Source organism: Octodon degus, unplaced genomic scaffold, assembly GCF_000260255.1.
Source record: "Octodon degus isolate 3935 unplaced genomic scaffold, OctDeg1.0 scaffold00228, whole genome shotgun sequence".
NCBI lineage: Eukaryota > Metazoa > Chordata > Mammalia > Rodentia > Octodontidae > Octodon > Octodon degus.
In genome coordinates, this window is record NW_004524804.1 from 798,895 (window position 1) to 815,490 (window position 16,596).

General features: G+C 41.1%; 1 protein-coding gene across 4 annotated transcripts in view; it reads left to right on the forward strand.

The window, feature by feature from the left end:
- Positions 1–16,596, forward strand: part of Rapgef2 (Rap guanine nucleotide exchange factor 2) — a 225,185-nt gene that overhangs the window by 99,215 nt on the left and 109,374 nt on the right. Inside the window, exon 1 of one of the 4 annotated variants that reach the window (XM_023705755.1) lies at positions 12,124–12,297. The exons of the other annotated variants lie outside the window; for them this stretch is intronic. The gene's annotated coding sequence lies outside the window, so the exon portion shown is untranslated. Of the gene's footprint in view, positions 1–12,123; positions 12,298–16,596 lie in introns of those variants that run through there. 4 annotated transcript variants of the gene reach the window in all.

Consider the following 16,596-nt stretch of genomic DNA (forward strand, 5'->3'; position numbering starts at 1 on the left):
AAGTTGGTCTGGAAATCCCATTTAAACCAGCTATTCCTCTACTGGGAATTTTCCCAGAGGATCTGAAAACATCATATCATAGGGATCTATGTGTGCCTATGTTTATAGCAGCACAATTTGTGATAGGCAAATCTTGGAAACATCATAGCAGTATAGACAAACACTTCTTTGAAGTTACACCCATTGCAATGTTGGGGAAAATATCACATTTACTGAAATACTGGGTATGATCTTAGTAGTATCAGTTTTACCTTAGAGATCTCCAAGAAAGAGTTCTGCAGTAGAAATGATTGTGCGTACCATATTTAGTCATAAATAACATGTTTATTGCTCTGGTTTAACACTTCCCATATGTTTTATACAGAGCAGTTGATCTCTCTTTCCCGAGTGTTCTGTGGCCCTTGAGCAGGCTTCAAGGCTGAAAGAGAAATAGCTCAGGCTAGCTGTGTACCTCGGACTGTAGACAGTGGCCAGGGAGTGGGGGTGTAATTAATGCTGGGGGCTAGAGGGATTGGGAAAAGGACCTATTCAGAGGACAGAGGCTTCCAGTGGATGGCCTCAAAAGAAATTACCAACAAAGTGAAAAGACAACCCACAAATTTGGAAAAATTAGGCTTCCAGTGGATGGCCTAATTTTCTGGGTTGTGTGAGGCAGTGGACCTAGTAGGCAAACTAATTTATTTACTACAAGTGCCTTATGAAATTAGGTCCAGGCCAAGTGTGGTGGCGTATACCTGTAGGAGCTGAACCAGGAGGATCACTGCAACTTTGAGGCCAGCCTGTGCTGCAAAGTTAATTCACAGGGGAATAAAGGAAGAAGAGATTCTGTCCATAGCTGATAATATACTGTCAGTGAAATGCCCAAAGTTGGGAATTGTATGTCAGCCCTACTTGCGTTTATGAGTTTTCCTGCCTTAGTCTAAATAGATTTGATAGAGTTCAGACCAGATCATATGTCCACATTATTTCAATCATGAATCGAAATTTGCATTAAGCGCTATGTTAAGTTCTGCAGTATATGATGAAAGCAAGATGATCTGCCCTTGCTCTGGTGTCCCTTAGTGTGTGTGTGATGACATAGTTATCCATCACGTGAAAGAGGTAGCCTAGGCAGAAGAGTACAACTGACACAGCAAGACCACATAGAAGACAAAATCTTTTCAAGATGTGGATTATTTTAGATTGATAGGAAAATCAAGGGTATCTCTTGTGGAAGTGAATTTTGAATTGGAGTTGTTTGTGTTCCTGGAAAGTGGTCAGAGAGGAAATTTGACCACTTGAATAAAAAAAAGGACTGATGACATAGGATTAAAGGGGGAGAGACAACACCAGTAGCTTTGGGGGGAAGCAGAGAAAGAAATTGCCTTATCTAGAAGAGAAGAGCAGTTTAGGGAGTGAAACAGTTGCAGTAGCATTGGTAGCGGTGGTATTAATCAAAGGTCTGGTTTACAGAGCTGCGTAGTAACTTGGTTGGAAAGCCAGGAGTGTTGGTAAATTATAAGTAACTTTGGCAGGAGGTTGGAAGACTTGTGAATGTCATACAATTTGTGTTTCTCCTTTTAAGTGTGTCTACAATTTAAAATTAAAATTGTGCTGTTTCTCTTAATAATCGTATTTTAAATTAGATCTGCAACTGCAATAAAGATAGGTAGAGTAACAAGACTAGTCAGTTCTGAGAGATGGAGATACTATTCTCATTGCGCTTTAGATGACAGCTGTTTGAGCTTTAAAATGGTAGACCTGCTTTCTGCTTGTCAGTGCTGTATGGTAAGTTAGCTGATTGCTCTGGAACTTGTTGGGGTTTAGTAATAAAAGAGGTAAGACAGTGCGTAAGTGATTCTGTATTTATGTTGGTAAGGCACAAAGACATTGAAATACTCATATTTCATATGAAGAGTTACAGTATTAGAAAATCTTGCTCTTGGAAAAGAACAAATTTGTGATCTCATCAGAGCATTTGATTTAACAATAACTCAGTAATATGATGCTGAGTGGTAATTTTAATGGTCGTTAAATGTGTTCAAAAGGTATAAAAGGGAAGTGAGGAGTAGGGTTTTGGAAGTTGTATTTTTAGTTGAGATTTACTACCAGGTATTAGCAAAATCAAAACAGTGTGAGTACAAATAAGCGCAGAAAGGAAAGACTGGTTTTGCAAGGAGAAAAGGAAAAAACAAAAACAAGTATAAATCATCTTAAAACTGTCCTTTGAGTTTTAGAAAGAATATATCGATCATATACACCTCTCCCACATAGATAGGAAAACAAACTTATGAGATTTAGAAGTTTTTTTTTTTCTTAGCAGAGTGTATTATTCAAAATTGTTTCTTTTTTAAAAAAGAAACCCTAAAGTTTTAATTATATTTGGAATGCCTGAAGTCAGTGGATAGTGGCAGAATTAGGAAGGTTAATCGTTCATGGGCACAGTCTCCCTGCAGAAACAGCTTTACTTAGGCAGGGCCCTCCAGGACTGTCACTGCTTTTGTGATTCCAGCCTGCGGTTATTCGGCGAGGAAGATTGGTAGGAAGCCTCCGAAACTTCTACTTTATCTTAACAATGTTAGGTTGGATCTGTACTTATAAACATATTTATGTATTACCCTTTTTTTTAAAACAAAAAAAAAAAACATTTACTTGAGAGACAGTATGGCCATAATTGGTATGTCATGTCAAACAGCATGTAATTAGAAGACCAGAATGACAGGCATTCCAAGCATGACCCTACCATTACACATTGTTTTCCTCAATGCAGTTGCTTCGTTCACAGATATCAACTTATATAGTCAGGGTGAGAAACCTACCAATTAACTGCTAGTTTCAAAAACATGCTGAAGATTCTGAGGACCATTGCCTTACCCATCTTGTGCATTTAAATGTATGACTTTGTCCCTGTCATGTTTTCTAGCTTTTCTCCCTGCCCTCTCCTTGTCAACTAATCCTCAAGTTCTCGCTTTCCTTTTAATTGTGTTATGCCTTTCTATTTTGGGTAATGAATGAAAACATGAGACAAAAAAAAGACACAAGACTGTCCTGCTACAAGGCTGTATATTGTTAGATTTCTAAGTTTCTGTGTAAAAATATGTAAATGCTTATTTAATTTTTTTAAATCTTTTTTTTCATATTCTGGAGAGATTCGAAGTTTAATATATCAATACTTGATGGAAAATACTTGTTCCATGTTATGTCTGAGATGTTTGATAATCAGACAGTGAGGTTAAGCTCAACTGCCTATGTAGGGTAATAATATCATTAAGCTTCTCTTCTGGAGGGTTAAACAACCTAAGTTTGCAGATCAAAAACTAAAGAAAAAGAAGGGCTACAAGGACAGCCAACATTTTGGCCCTAGCCTTTCAAGGTAAGTAAGGACTCAGGAAAAAGGAGAATCTGTACTGTAATATCCGGTAACTCAATCGTGTCCCAAATTTTCTGATCAAGGAGATTATAGGGCCACAGAGAAAGTGATCAATGATGTAGAGTGTGCCTAAGGAGAGTCACATAGAGAGAAAACATTCTCTCAGGCTTTCACAGAGAGCAAATTGGTCAAGCCATGGCTGTGACTCATCCACATGACTGACACTGACAAAAGATATACAATCTGAGGTACAGGGTTTCAGGTTAAATCCTCAGGGGATTTAACTGACCTTATCAGATACAAAAGTTACATTTCTTGTTATATAGGTCTTGCTCTTTCTTGGTCTTAACCATCCAGCAGAAAAGAATGAAAATGAAGTATAAAAACTGAAGCCATATTAATGTGATGAGCTGTAAAATTACAGGCTTATGTCAAGAACTTCAGACATTGACAATCTTACAAAAACCCACTACTATTATGGACTATTGGACTATATTGGGATATTTTGCTGAATTCACGTACCTAGAGTATTTAAATGACAATGGAATACCCATCTCTGACGAAACTAACCAAAAAATGGGGATACAAATGAACGGCCATTTTGTATCTGTATATTCAAAATAGTTATGAGAGATAGATAGCTCCATTCTCTTAATGAATAGAGAGGTTTGTTCTAATAGTGTTTGAGACAGGATATCAGGTCTGCATCTTGTACAATGAATAACCACTAAGATAACAATGCAATGTATTAATTATTGAAAATGTGCTAGTAATTGGTTGTGAAACTGTCTCAATTGCTATTTGGTTCTCAGTAAAAATATTTTAAAAAACCCATTTTTATGGATGACTATGACAGAAGAAAAGTGCACACGTTTACTTGAACTCCTGTGTGAGTTTCTGTATGGACTAACCCTCTAGGACTTGACTGTTTCCCCTCCCTCTTCTGCTGTTACTGCACACTCGTTGGGCAGTGGGTCTTCAGAGCAAAAGGACTGGGGTTTAGAAAGCAGTCATCCTTCTAGGTTAGGTGCCCTGCTTACAAGCCATCAGGGTTGAGCTGTAGAAAAGGTCTTGGGAAGGAAAGGGGACAAAGGGTCAAATGGTATGGTGCTAGGATCTGGAGGGTGAGCCTGAAGATGAGACCTTTGGAGTTAGAGCAGGACCCAGGTCAGCAGTGGTAGAGCTGCTGGAGGAGACAGTGGGTGTGTAAGATCTGGCAGAAGAGAAGGTGTCTACCTCAAGATGCCACTGTGAAGAGGGTGGGGGTCAGAGCTAGAACGTGGCAAGTTGGAGGGGCTTTTTTTCTTTAAAATGAAGAGATATGAGCCAGGTGCGGTAGTGCTCATTTGTAAACTCAGAATTTGGGAGGCTGAGGCAGAAGGATCCTTGCTAGTTTGAGACCAGCCTGGGCTACAAAGTGAGCTCAAGGTCAGCCTGGACTACATAGCGAGGCCAGATCTCAGAAAAACAAAAACAAATAATACCAACAAAAAACCGAAGAGAGGCTGTGTGTGTGTGTGTGTGTGTATTGAAACGATCCAGGAGAGAAGGGTGGGTGATACAGGAGAGAGCAGTGCTTGCAGGAGCGAGCACGTGTGCGTGAGCTGTGCGAGACTGAAGGCGCTGTGCCTGGCTTGTGGCTTAGAGCATGCGCTTTGCAGTAGAAGACTCGGTACTTCCAAAGCCTTGAAATCATGAGCGATTAGGAGAGGGAGTGCTGTGTGCCGTTTGATGTTTGAGGTTGTGGCTTTGCTTAGTTTCTCTTGAGCGTTTTCAGATGTTGAGGGGCAGGGATGGAGAAGGTTAGTGAGGTTTGTGCATCACCAGCGCATACAGTTCAGGGAGAGAAGGGTGCGGCAGTAAGGGTGTGCAGGCGCATCTCTGGTGCATTCAGCTGGATCATTCACCTTTGCTTCCCCCATGCCCAGTACATGGTAATTTTTTAAATTTAATAAATGCTTGTTCTATAGATTGAAGAGTACATTTTAACCTTTTTTAAAAAAATCACTTTTGACAAAATTGTGATAATACTCCCTTCAAGAAGAAAGCTTTTCAATGACTTCTGAATCGTTTAATGTCAGGCTAACAGAGGAGAAGCAGAATTAGAAGCACGGGTGCAGGACTGGAAGGAAGCGCTGTGCGGGGACCTGACAGGCCTGGGGGTGCGGAGAGGAGGGGGAATGGAGAGGAAGAGGCCTGGGGTCCTGTGGGTAGCAGCTTGCTCCTTGTGTTAGCTGTCTGGGCGTGAACAGAGCAGGGGTGATTTTTCTCTTTTGGAAGAGCCTGGTGGTAGTGCCTGCTGTGGTATGGTTGGTAGCTGCCCAGTGTAAAAGGCCACAGGCTCCCCCTGCCCTTCTTTTCCGCCTGTGCCAACACCTGGCTTCCAAGGTTAGTTCCCGGCACAGGGTGCGGCTGAGCTCCAGCTATCATGACTACATTGGAAGTTGGAAGCAGAAAGAAAACAAAAAGGTGAAAAAGCTGACTTTTCTGTCTACGTCAGGTTCCTCCAAGGAACATCTGCTCGCTGCCCAGGGCATTGTTAGGTCTCCAGGACCCTGGGATGTGTGAGCTGTCATCCTGCAGTGGATTGTGCCCTGCTTAGAAAACAGCAACATAGGGGCTTGTGGGTTAGCTCAGTTGTTTAAAGTGCCTGCTTGGGCAAACTCAATCAGGCGCAAGGGACTGCAGTTCAGTCCCCAGCTCCACAAGCTGTGCCTCACCTGCCCTTAAGGCAGCCTGAGCTAACAAAACAAACAAACAAAAAAAAAATCCCTTCTCCAATTTTAGGGCCGGCCAGATAGCTCAGCAGACTAAAGCGCCTTGGGCAGAGTGCAGCAGCTGGGGTTTGATCCTCAGCGTTCTGGCCCTGCCGCCAGGAGCAGTTGAGACTAGGTGTGGCATGAGCCTGTAAACCCGGCACTTGTGAGGCTGAAAACAGGAGAGTCGCTCCGGGTCTGAGCTGCATGGTGAGACCCTGTAGACTCTGTACTAAATACAATACAAAACGAAACAACCAGCAACACGGAAGTGGATTTTGAAGGAGAAAGGAAGGGGTGTGCTGGAGAGGGCAGCCAGCTGCCTCTGGTCCTGCTCTTCAGTTCTTGGTCACATTCTCACAGTGTTTCCACACTCTGCTCTGCTGACCACTACTCCCTAAACCCTGCCCAGCTCACCCCCACAGCCCGCTGCCTAGGACCTTCCATCCTTTGCAGCCAGGAAGAGTTAGAGGAGAGGCAAAGACAGTCCGAGGATAGATGTGAACTTGGCTAGATAAGGAATAGAAGAGTTGATAGAAACACAAAATGTAGTTGCATTTGATTGAAATATATGTTTTAAATTTGAAATAAAATAAATCTCTCTGTAAAAGAGTCAGGTGAAATGTGTAAATAGGGGACAGTGGGGAGTATAAGAATAGCGCTCCTGGGTGTCAGTTGTACTTTCTGCTTTAGCCTGGAAGCAACGTGCTTATCATCATTGTTTACAGCACTTTTTACCTTTCCAAATCATCTGCTGAGGTGATACTACCTTACACACAGAGGAAAAACTGTTCTCTAGAGAGGGAGTTCAATTGCAGGATCAAGTTGGGAATTTGGTTTCTATAACTACAGAATGGCAGATGTGCTCTGCACCTAGACACAAGGCTTTGCAGTTCTGGGCGCTCTGCCGTTGATGGTGTCTTGACAGAGTAAGTACCCGAAGGGTGACTCTCACTCAGCTTTGTGTCTGCGGTGGGGGCAGTCACGGGCCACCTGATGCTTGAGCTTTTCAGTTGGGGCTGCGCAATCTGTGGTCTAAGTGAATGCTTGACAGTTCATCGTGGAAGACCTAATTTGCTGGGATGTTTGCATTTCTCTTATGGAAACAGGGCTTCAAAGCCTGGAGTGTATGTTAGTGAAATTCAACAGTACTGTTTTTCTCTGTCACGTGTTTTTAATCTGCTGCTATGTTTGAAGGAACTTACTTGTGTCACAGTTATTTTTGAGGAAGAGGATAGGCAACCCATTGTGCTTCTGTTCAAGGAGCACTTGCTGTTAGGGATACTAACAGCCAGAGTTAAGGGTGCTGTTAAGAAGACGGATTAACATAGAACTGTGTCTTGTGAACTATGTCTTGTGACGTTCGGGTGTCTTCATGCAAGTAGAAATTTCCGATTCTAGTTCTGGGAACCTATGTTTTATTTTATCATGAATTGAGTTAGGTGTATATTTTTAAAATAACACAATTATACTTGAGTGCTAAAGTGATTATATTATTAATTTTTTTCAGGGTACTATAAATTATTTACAAGCATAAGTGGAAATAAGTGAAGTAAAATAATAGCTTTGATATGTATACCGGTGCTTTTTATTGTAAGAATTTAAGTGAGTTTTACAACTGCTTAATATTACTGATTAGAATATTGAAGTATAAGTTCAAAATACTAAATGTTCTCTTAGATGTTTCTTACTTTTACTAACACATTTTTATAGTTTACCTTTTTCCAGTGAAGTATAGTTTATGGCATTGAATAATACTTTGTAGTCATAGAGGTATGAACATTAAATATGTGTTTTAAAGTCATACTTTCATCTAAATTTTTTAGTCAGTTTTCCAGGATAATTTGTACTTTATCTTTTGTTGGTGGCTTACTTTATTCGTGTTTTATAGCTATGAACTACTTAGCATGTTGTTGTGTAATTCATTAAGATGAATTTGATATATTTTAGATCTTCAGCTAATTTTAAAAAATCAGATAAATGCTACAAATGAGTCAAACACTCTTTGCGTTTTCTTATTAGATATATTCTACCCAAAATATATATGACACCTGTGTGAAGGTTTTCTTGTCACGATAGTTTATATACTCTAAAATAACAATTACTCAGAATTATGGAACTGTTTTAGTTTACCACTCACTTTGTTTCTAGAGTTTGCTTTTCAACTTACATAATTTTGGAAACAGATTTAAGAGTTTTCTATGAATGAGGTATTTCTGGTTTCATAAGCCTTATTCCATTTAAATATTTAAAAACCTTTGTATGTAGTAGAAACCATTTAAACATTTAAATCTTGTATATGGAAGCATTTTTGTGATGTACATAGATTTTTTTCATTGATTCTCTGTCAGAATATAAATGAACAGAGTAAAGAAATGCTACCTGATTACCATTCATGCTCAAGAAGTACGCACTTTTCTTAGGGATGTGTCTGACGTCACGTAGGAGAGAGCAGAGTCCTTGTATTTGGAAATGAAGGTGCCTAGAAGCTGACGTGGGGCAGGACTGTGAAAGGCAGTTGCCTGAGACAGAGGTCTCCCAGCTGGTCTAGTCCTGGAAGCTTACGGCTCAGCATGGGTGGAGAACGTAAGAGTCCTGGGCCCCAGAGGTTTCCATTCTCTCCATCTGTGCGGGAGCTGAGACTCCTTCATTGTAAATTCTTACAAGCATACTCTCAGTTAGATTTGAATTGGGAGCCAGGCTCATGACTTGTAGGCAGATGCATAACCACTGAGAGGTGTCAGTAGAGAGGATTCTTGGAAGGTGGGGTGAAGTCAAGACCACAGAGAAGCCCTGCCTCAGTGGCCTTGGCGTGTCATGCTAGTCTGGCTTGTGCTTCAGTGGGAATAGATGTGGAAGGAAGGACCAAAAGATGGAACTTGGTGGTAAAAGTTTACAAAGAGGAGTCTAAGGTGGTCCCAGAGCTTTGAACTTGGGTCTGTCGAGTGAGGGTGGCTTTGACAGGTGCAGTTAGTATGGTGAGAATGAGGTAGGTGGGTGTCAGAGTTGGCAGGAGACGATGGATGTTAGGTATGTTGAGTTGGGGCACAGCAAGGGACATAAAGGGTAACCTTGAAGGTTGGTGACACATGTGGAGGGCATGGGGGATGGAGTAGAGGAAACACAAGGGGGAACCTGGGAGTTACAGTTGTATCAGCAGGTAATATAGACTTTGGCAACTTAACAGTTTCGCTGTTCTCTCCTTCTGGTACTAAGTCCCTCTTAGCATACCTTGGTAGGTGGTGCAGGGCAGTGTCAACCCTTATGTAAAGCAGCAAGCAGTCAGTATGCTGTCTTTATATAAAGCAGCTGCAGATTTCATAGATCCCGTTGGATCTTGTTGATGAGGTAGTATTGATTGTTCACAACACATTCTGTGTATGTGCTATTTGGATTGATCCTTTGTTTTGGCTTCTCTGAACATTCTCAAGCCCCTGTGGCTGTGCAGTGTGTTTTTGTTACTTCGTAGGTGAAGATCTGGGGGTGGAATGGGCAAGTTGAAAGCTGCATTTAACTGTTCTCGGAATTTGTGTGTTCTCTACAGTTGTGGACTCATTTGCCTTCATACCGGCATTTGATGAGAGCTCTGGGTGCTTCCTATCTCCCGAAATCAGTGTTACCAACCCTTTATGGAAAGGCCCCATTCTGGGCCTGGTTCTCACCATGATTGTATTTTGCCTTTCTCTGAAGACTAATACTGATGTTTTTCCTCAAGATTGAACCCGGGTTTTGTGTGTGTCCAGTAAAAGCTCTAGCCTGAGTTATGCCTCTTGCCTGAGATTGTTTTTGTGTGTTTATTGACCATGCATGTTATCTTCCTTGGTAAAGCACCAGTTAAGACCTTTAATGTATTAAAAAATTGGATTATCTGTCTTAATTTTTAGTTGTAAAGGTTCTTTATATACTCTGAATGTAAGTCCTTTGTTGAACATATTTTGCAAAATTTTTTTTCACGTTTTCCTTCTTGAAGCTTCATAGTTTTCAATATTAAATTTAGGTCTGAGATGCATTCTGACTTAATTTTTCTGGTATGGGGGTTAAGTTCATTGATTCATTTTTAACCAACTGAATTGCTTTGGACATTTTTTAAGGTTATTGATTTGATTATAAAAAATTTAACCTATAATAGTATTTGATCAGATCTACTGCTGGAATTTGTTTTGTTGCTCTGCATGTGAGTTCTTAGCTAACACCACAGCACCTTCCTTTGGGCAGCTTTATGTTAAATTTTGAAATCAGGTTTCTGTTATGAATCCCTACTTTGTTCCTCATCGAAATTTTCTCTTCTGTGTGTCTTTGCATATAAGTTAAATATCAGCTTGTCATTGTTAGGATTTGATCAGAATTGTAATAACTGAAGTGATATGTCAATTTGGGAACAATTATTGTCTCAGTAATATTGAGCTACCCAAATCATAAACATGGTGTCTCTCTTCAATCAAAGGTTTTAGAATTTCTCTTTAAAACATGAAGTTCTTTTGGATAATTTTTTCATGTTACATAAATATCCTTTTTAAAAGATTAAAAAAAATCTTCCACACATATCCTTTTAAAATCCTATTCCTAAACTACTTTTTGATGATAAATAATAGGGTTTTATCACTTCAGTCTCGCAGGTTAGCTATAAAACAAATTAATCAGTATCACTCTTGTTACCTTCTGGTGGAGTTAGAGGGAAGGCTGGTCTGCCAAAGTCACACTTTATTCAGATGAATCAAACAAATTAACACTTCACTTTTTGGTTTCTTTGTTAAGAAGTTACATGTATTTATGAACTTTTGCTTTTCATTTCTTGGAAATGTGTTCCTTTAACATCTAATTATTATGAATATACCTTAATTGTGACCTGAAGTTTTGTTTAGCTCTGGCCCTACAAAGCCATGACTGTCATTTTAACTTGTCCTACAGTGTATGCTAGGTTTTCTGAAGGCTAGTAGCTATGTTTTGATGCCAATCATTACACCTTAATGAATGTCAGATGTTTGCTTTCTTGCTGCCTTAGGACAAATTTGAATCATTTATTGATCTTCCACTTCTTTCTTTCATAAGTTGCTTAGAATTGTTTGGTTAATAAAGCAGTCACTGCCAGGGATATAGCTCAGCATTCATTCTGAACCAGTGCCTGCTTGGCAAGTGCAAGGTTCTAAGTTTGATTCCCAGTGCCTAAAAGAAAATGCAGTCATTTTACCTTCTCAGTGAGTTTTGTAAAAATTAGATCATTTGTCAGTAAAGTCCGAGAGCTAAGCACTCTTGTGTGTTCAGCTATTGCACAGCCAAGCATTGTGCTGTGACAGGGAGGCACTTTGCAGAAGGTGTGTCCACATGCTGGAGGGAAGGGCTGTGAGGACCCTGACTTCTGCATGGCCCAGCTGGCTGCCACCCTGTAGGGCCTGGGGGCAGCACAGCCCGTCTGTGCACTGTGAGCTGGGGGCAGCAGACCAATAGGCTGAGCTGGCCCCAGCAGCTCTGTCCTGAGGGTGTGGGCACGACCTGAGCATGGTCCTCACACCAACACCTGTGACAGGATAGGTTGTGGCAAGGGAGAAAAACTGCGTGCTTTCCTGGCCCCAAATCTGCTGAGGTAAGAGCCCCCTTTTTCTTTTGAAGGGAAAAACAACAGCAGCTGCAGCCCCCCTCCAACTTTCCCAGTGCTGTTCCTCTTTAAATTTATGCTTGTCTACCACATAACCCCTTAGGCCAGATATACATAGATCAGCATCTTTCTGATGGAGCGCAACTAGTTCTTAGCATGGTGTTGGAAATTCTAATAACAAAATTACATTGGGAGCACATCTGAGCATTCGACCTTGAAGCCTCCTAGGAGAGCAGACATTGCAGATTTCTCCTCTGCCCTTGACTTTGGGAGAGTAGATAATGAGTTAGTGGAATCGATGAGCCTGTCAGGCAGCCGCTGAGGTCATGAGGCTGGAATGCAGATGGAGCGCCCATCCGGCTCGCGTGACACTCTGCAGCCCAGGGAGGTGGGTGGGTTGTGGACAGGAAGTGAGCCCTGGGAGGGATGTGGGCTCCGGCGGGCAGCCTTGTTGGCTCCTCAGGCTGGCTGGCCATGGGGGTGCTGGGCGCCAAAGCTGAGAGCGAAGGCAGCTCCCCAGGAGGAGGAAGACGAGGAGGAGGAGGGCTGCACTGTGGGACTGGACGGTGACCAGGACGTGGGTGCTGGGGACCGCACAGGTGAGATTCTCCACCAGGTCAGCCCCTTCTCTGTTGGCTACACAAGCAGGGAGCTGCTGAAGAGCACAGGGGCGCCAGGACCTGCAGCTGCCAGGTCACATTCCTGCTGAGGTCACTGTGCAGAGGAGCAGATGCGTGTCAGTGGTGAATGTCAGAAACTTCATGTGAGCCTTGAGAGAAATGTAGAAATGCTTACAGTTGAACTTTTCCTGTTACTGTTCTTCTAACACATTGCATGTTAAAGTCTTCTCTTCAGGAACAGGATGTACACATACCTGTAATTTTTGTGTATACTTGGTGTGTGATGATTTTGTTTTAAATAGCTGTTATTTTTTTTAACCAGTTGAGTGAAGCCAGAATATTAAAAAGTAATTTAAAAGGCAAACTTTTTACCCTGGTTTCCTTTTATACTTGCATTAAAATGTATTCATGTATATTCTGACATTAAGAATAAAGGTGATGGCTTCAGTAGCAACTGTTTTAGTTTTATTTTTCCTAATCTAACTGCTACTGTCATAACTAAAGATGGTGGCATGTGAACAGTGTGCTTCTAAGTCGTAAGCAAATAAATTGATTTTAGTTTGGAAGCATCACTCTAGTTACTTAGATTTTGAAGAAGAAAAATGTGATTTAGTGACTAATTTGTCAGAAATAAAGGTATCCAAACTGGTATCTGTGAGTATGTTTTGTAAGTTAGGGCTGCCTGCTGGAGTAATCTTAGTGTGTAACATACGCTCTTGCTAGGCCTAACTGATGTGAGAAAGTTTACATTCCAGTGTTGAGAAGTTGTATTCTGTGGAGCTGTTCTGACGCACGAGAACATGGAGGTCTGTACCAAGGGCAAGGTTAGGGACATGACAGAGGAAGCCTCTGTGCTCAGTGTCACACGCACACCGGGAGAAGGTGCCATGCCCGCGTGGTGGTGGGGTGCACTGGTGGGGACAAGGCTGGCTTGGCTTTGCCACACCTACAATGCCTGCAGCAGACCTGTGGGTATTTATGGAGGCTGAAACTGGGACATTGTATTTTGAGAGAATCTTGAACTTGAGGGAAAGTTTAGCAGGTTATTAAAGTGTTTATTTTACATTAAAAGATTGTTGTCATTTTTGGCCTGCATATTTTTGGTACTACTAAGTTACACTATTTGTACCTGTAGAAATAGCCAACTTAGTTTTCTTCAACTTAATGTTTGTAATTGATCTCAATTGTAGGAGTTATTTTAGAGTTCTGAACTCTTAAATTTTTTTTTTTATAAAATTAGCAAAAACAATGAGAATGAGAATATGGATGTGTTGTTTTCGTTGAGTGTCTTTAGTGACACACTGTAGGGGGAGTACAGGAGTGTGGAAATAGTCCACTTTCTTGCTGCATGAGGTCTTTTCGTATTTCTTTTGCTTCATATATTTTTGAGAGAGCAGAGAGCCAAGAGATTGACAGATGTGAACCTGAAGACTATAAAAACACATACACCAAGATTTTGCCTCTTGCATGCTCTTTTGACTTTATGACCCGCAGTTAAAGGCGAGTATCTAGTAAATAAAGCCTAGCATGCATTTAAGTATCCAGGTCTCATGGATAGTGGCACCCGCTCTTGCTTTTGAAAGGCAGCAATTCATATATATTCATTTTTGTGTCTTATGTACACATGCAAGAGTGGAACTGCTAGAACACTGGAGGACATTTTCAAAAGTTTTAATTTGAAGTTAAAAAGGTGTATTTTTAAAAATAAAGGAGTCCAGATGTTTAGAACTCCTGTGCAGTCTGAGAGTACCATTTCAAGGAAGCAGAGTGCTCCCTCAGCCCAGTCTGACTGACAGGCCTCCTGGTGGAGTGGTGTGCGGAGAGCTGACCCTGTGGGCCTGCCCAGGCTCAGCCTGAGTTCTAGGCGTCCTCTTGTAGTTCTGCTGAGTTTGAGCTGCTTTTTGAATTGCAAATGCTGATTTGTTGTTTTCGCTCTTCAGCTTGCACTGAGGCTGACATGGTGAATCCAGTTCTCAGCGAAGCTCCTTTCTCAGCTAGGCTTGTGCTCACCTTTTACTGGTGCACCACTTCAGAATAGGGACTGTGATCTGTGAGGTGTTTTGTAAGCTATTGATTACAAAATTTATGGTGGTATTGTTGATTCCACGTTTTAGCATGATAGGTCCAGTGAGAATTTGGAAGAGGAACAGGTAGCAAAATAACGTATATGAAAGAAGGTACCTGTATGTGTGTGTGAGAGAGGTTAAATATGTGGTAATGGATAAAGAAAAATGAGGTTAATGTCAAGTGGAAGGAAAATGTAGGCATACTTAACTCTTCAGAGCACTCATTTAAATTATTTGTTTTATTAGCTGAGAATGGTAAGTAAGTGCACATTGTGATTCTAGCACTCAGGAGGCTGAAGCAGGAGGGTCTTGAGTTTCAGGGCAGCCTGAGCTACATAAGGGAGACCACTGTCAAAACAGTAACAGTAGCAACAAAGTGCTTGTCATGTTTGTTTGCTTTCTCGGTTTCTTCCTGCTTCTTGCGCTGACATCCTCTAGAACTTCATTACTAAATGACTGCAGCAAAGAGATACTTTCAGGGTTAATCAGGGGTACACATTACACTTAATTCTTCCTGTGTCCTTAAAGATTGTTCTTTGTTCAAGACAGACTTGCAGTTTTCGTTAGAGACTTAAACATTTACCAGGAAACTTGAAGCCAGCAAAGCAGTCCTTTTCTGATAGTTTCTCTGGTAAGGCTTTTTACTGTGGCTGTAGACAGTGTCACTTTGCATTTGTTAGGGTGTTTGCTTGTGTGTGACTCGTGATTCAAGAACATTAGTTGCAGTCACTGTGTTGGGCATCCAGGCCTCTACCTGTGTCTAGAACTTTCCTACATTCCAAACAGAAATTTGACCTTGAAGTTGCCTCTGTACTCCAAGAGCTAGGCAGCTTCTGCTTTGTTTTCTGTATTTGTTCTTCTGTGAGTGGCTTGTTGCTGTTAGAATGTCTTCAGGGTTCACCCCGTGGTTGTGTGTGGGTCAGTTCTTCAGTCTGTGAGGGCAGAGTAAGTCCACTGTACATGTGTATCACAGTGTGCTAATCTGTTGACCTGTTGTGGACTCTTGGGTTGTTTCCTTGTGCTGTGGCTCTCTACTGTTGCAGTGAACATTTGTTTGCAAATGTTTTGAGCCCCTATTTTTTTGTTCTTTTGAATATTTACCTGGGGAGGAATTGCTGGTCCTGTCCTCAGGTAATTCTGCATGTAACTTGTTAAGGAAGTGTGACGCTGTGTCCTGTAGTAGATGCACTGTTCTCCTGGCCCTCCCTCCCTTTCTGAAGTATTGCAGTCATCCTAGTATTTCATTCATACTTAGTTTCAAGTGTGAGGTAGGATGCTGCTGTTGTTTTGATTTGCTGTATCTTAAGGACTAAGGATATTGAACAGGTTTTCATGTGCTTCTTGGCCATTTATATCTCTTCTTTGGTGAGATGTCACTTAAGGCATTTTTTTTTTTTTTTCTTTTTCTGGTGGTGCTGGAGTTGAAACCCAGGGACTCTTGCATGCAAAACAAACTTGACCCTGAGTTGTACTCCCAGCTTGTTTGCTGCTTTGAAGTTGAGTTATCTTTTGTTGTTCAGTTTAGGAATTCCTTATAGACTCTAGCTATTAAGACTTTATTAGGTGATTTCCAAATATTTTCTCCTGTTCTGTGGACTATCATTTTCTTTTTTTTGAAGGATAGATAGCATGTTTTATTCACAAGCAATTTCTTTTTTCCCCCCATAATTTTATTGATAAACACATAGCAATGAGACAGAAGACGTTACAGTACAAGTTCTCATATGTCCTGAGTCTTAATTGACCTTAGAAGGCTGGGGCCAAAATGTTGGCTTTCCTTGCAGCCCTCCTTTTTCTCTCATTTTGGTCTGCAAACTTAGGTTGTTAGCCATCCAGAAGACAAGCTGATTGTTATTACCATACAACCTAGGCTATTAATCTTAACCTCACTATCTGTCTGAATATCAAACATCTTAGGCATAATATGGAACAGGTATTTTTCCTGAAGTATTGATATGTTGAACTTTCAGTCCCTACAGAATATAATAAAAAACATTTAAAAATTAGAATATATTTTAAAAATAGGCATAAAGAATTATATACTTCTCATGTTTACACCTAAGGCCAAAAATCTCACCATATACAACCTTGAAGCAGGACAGTCCCACAATATTCCTTTTCCTGTCTCTTGCTTTCATTCACTACCCCCTTCTTTTTGAACAACCATCTACCCGAGAGACATCATAGCAGCAAATGGCATGTCATGACCAGC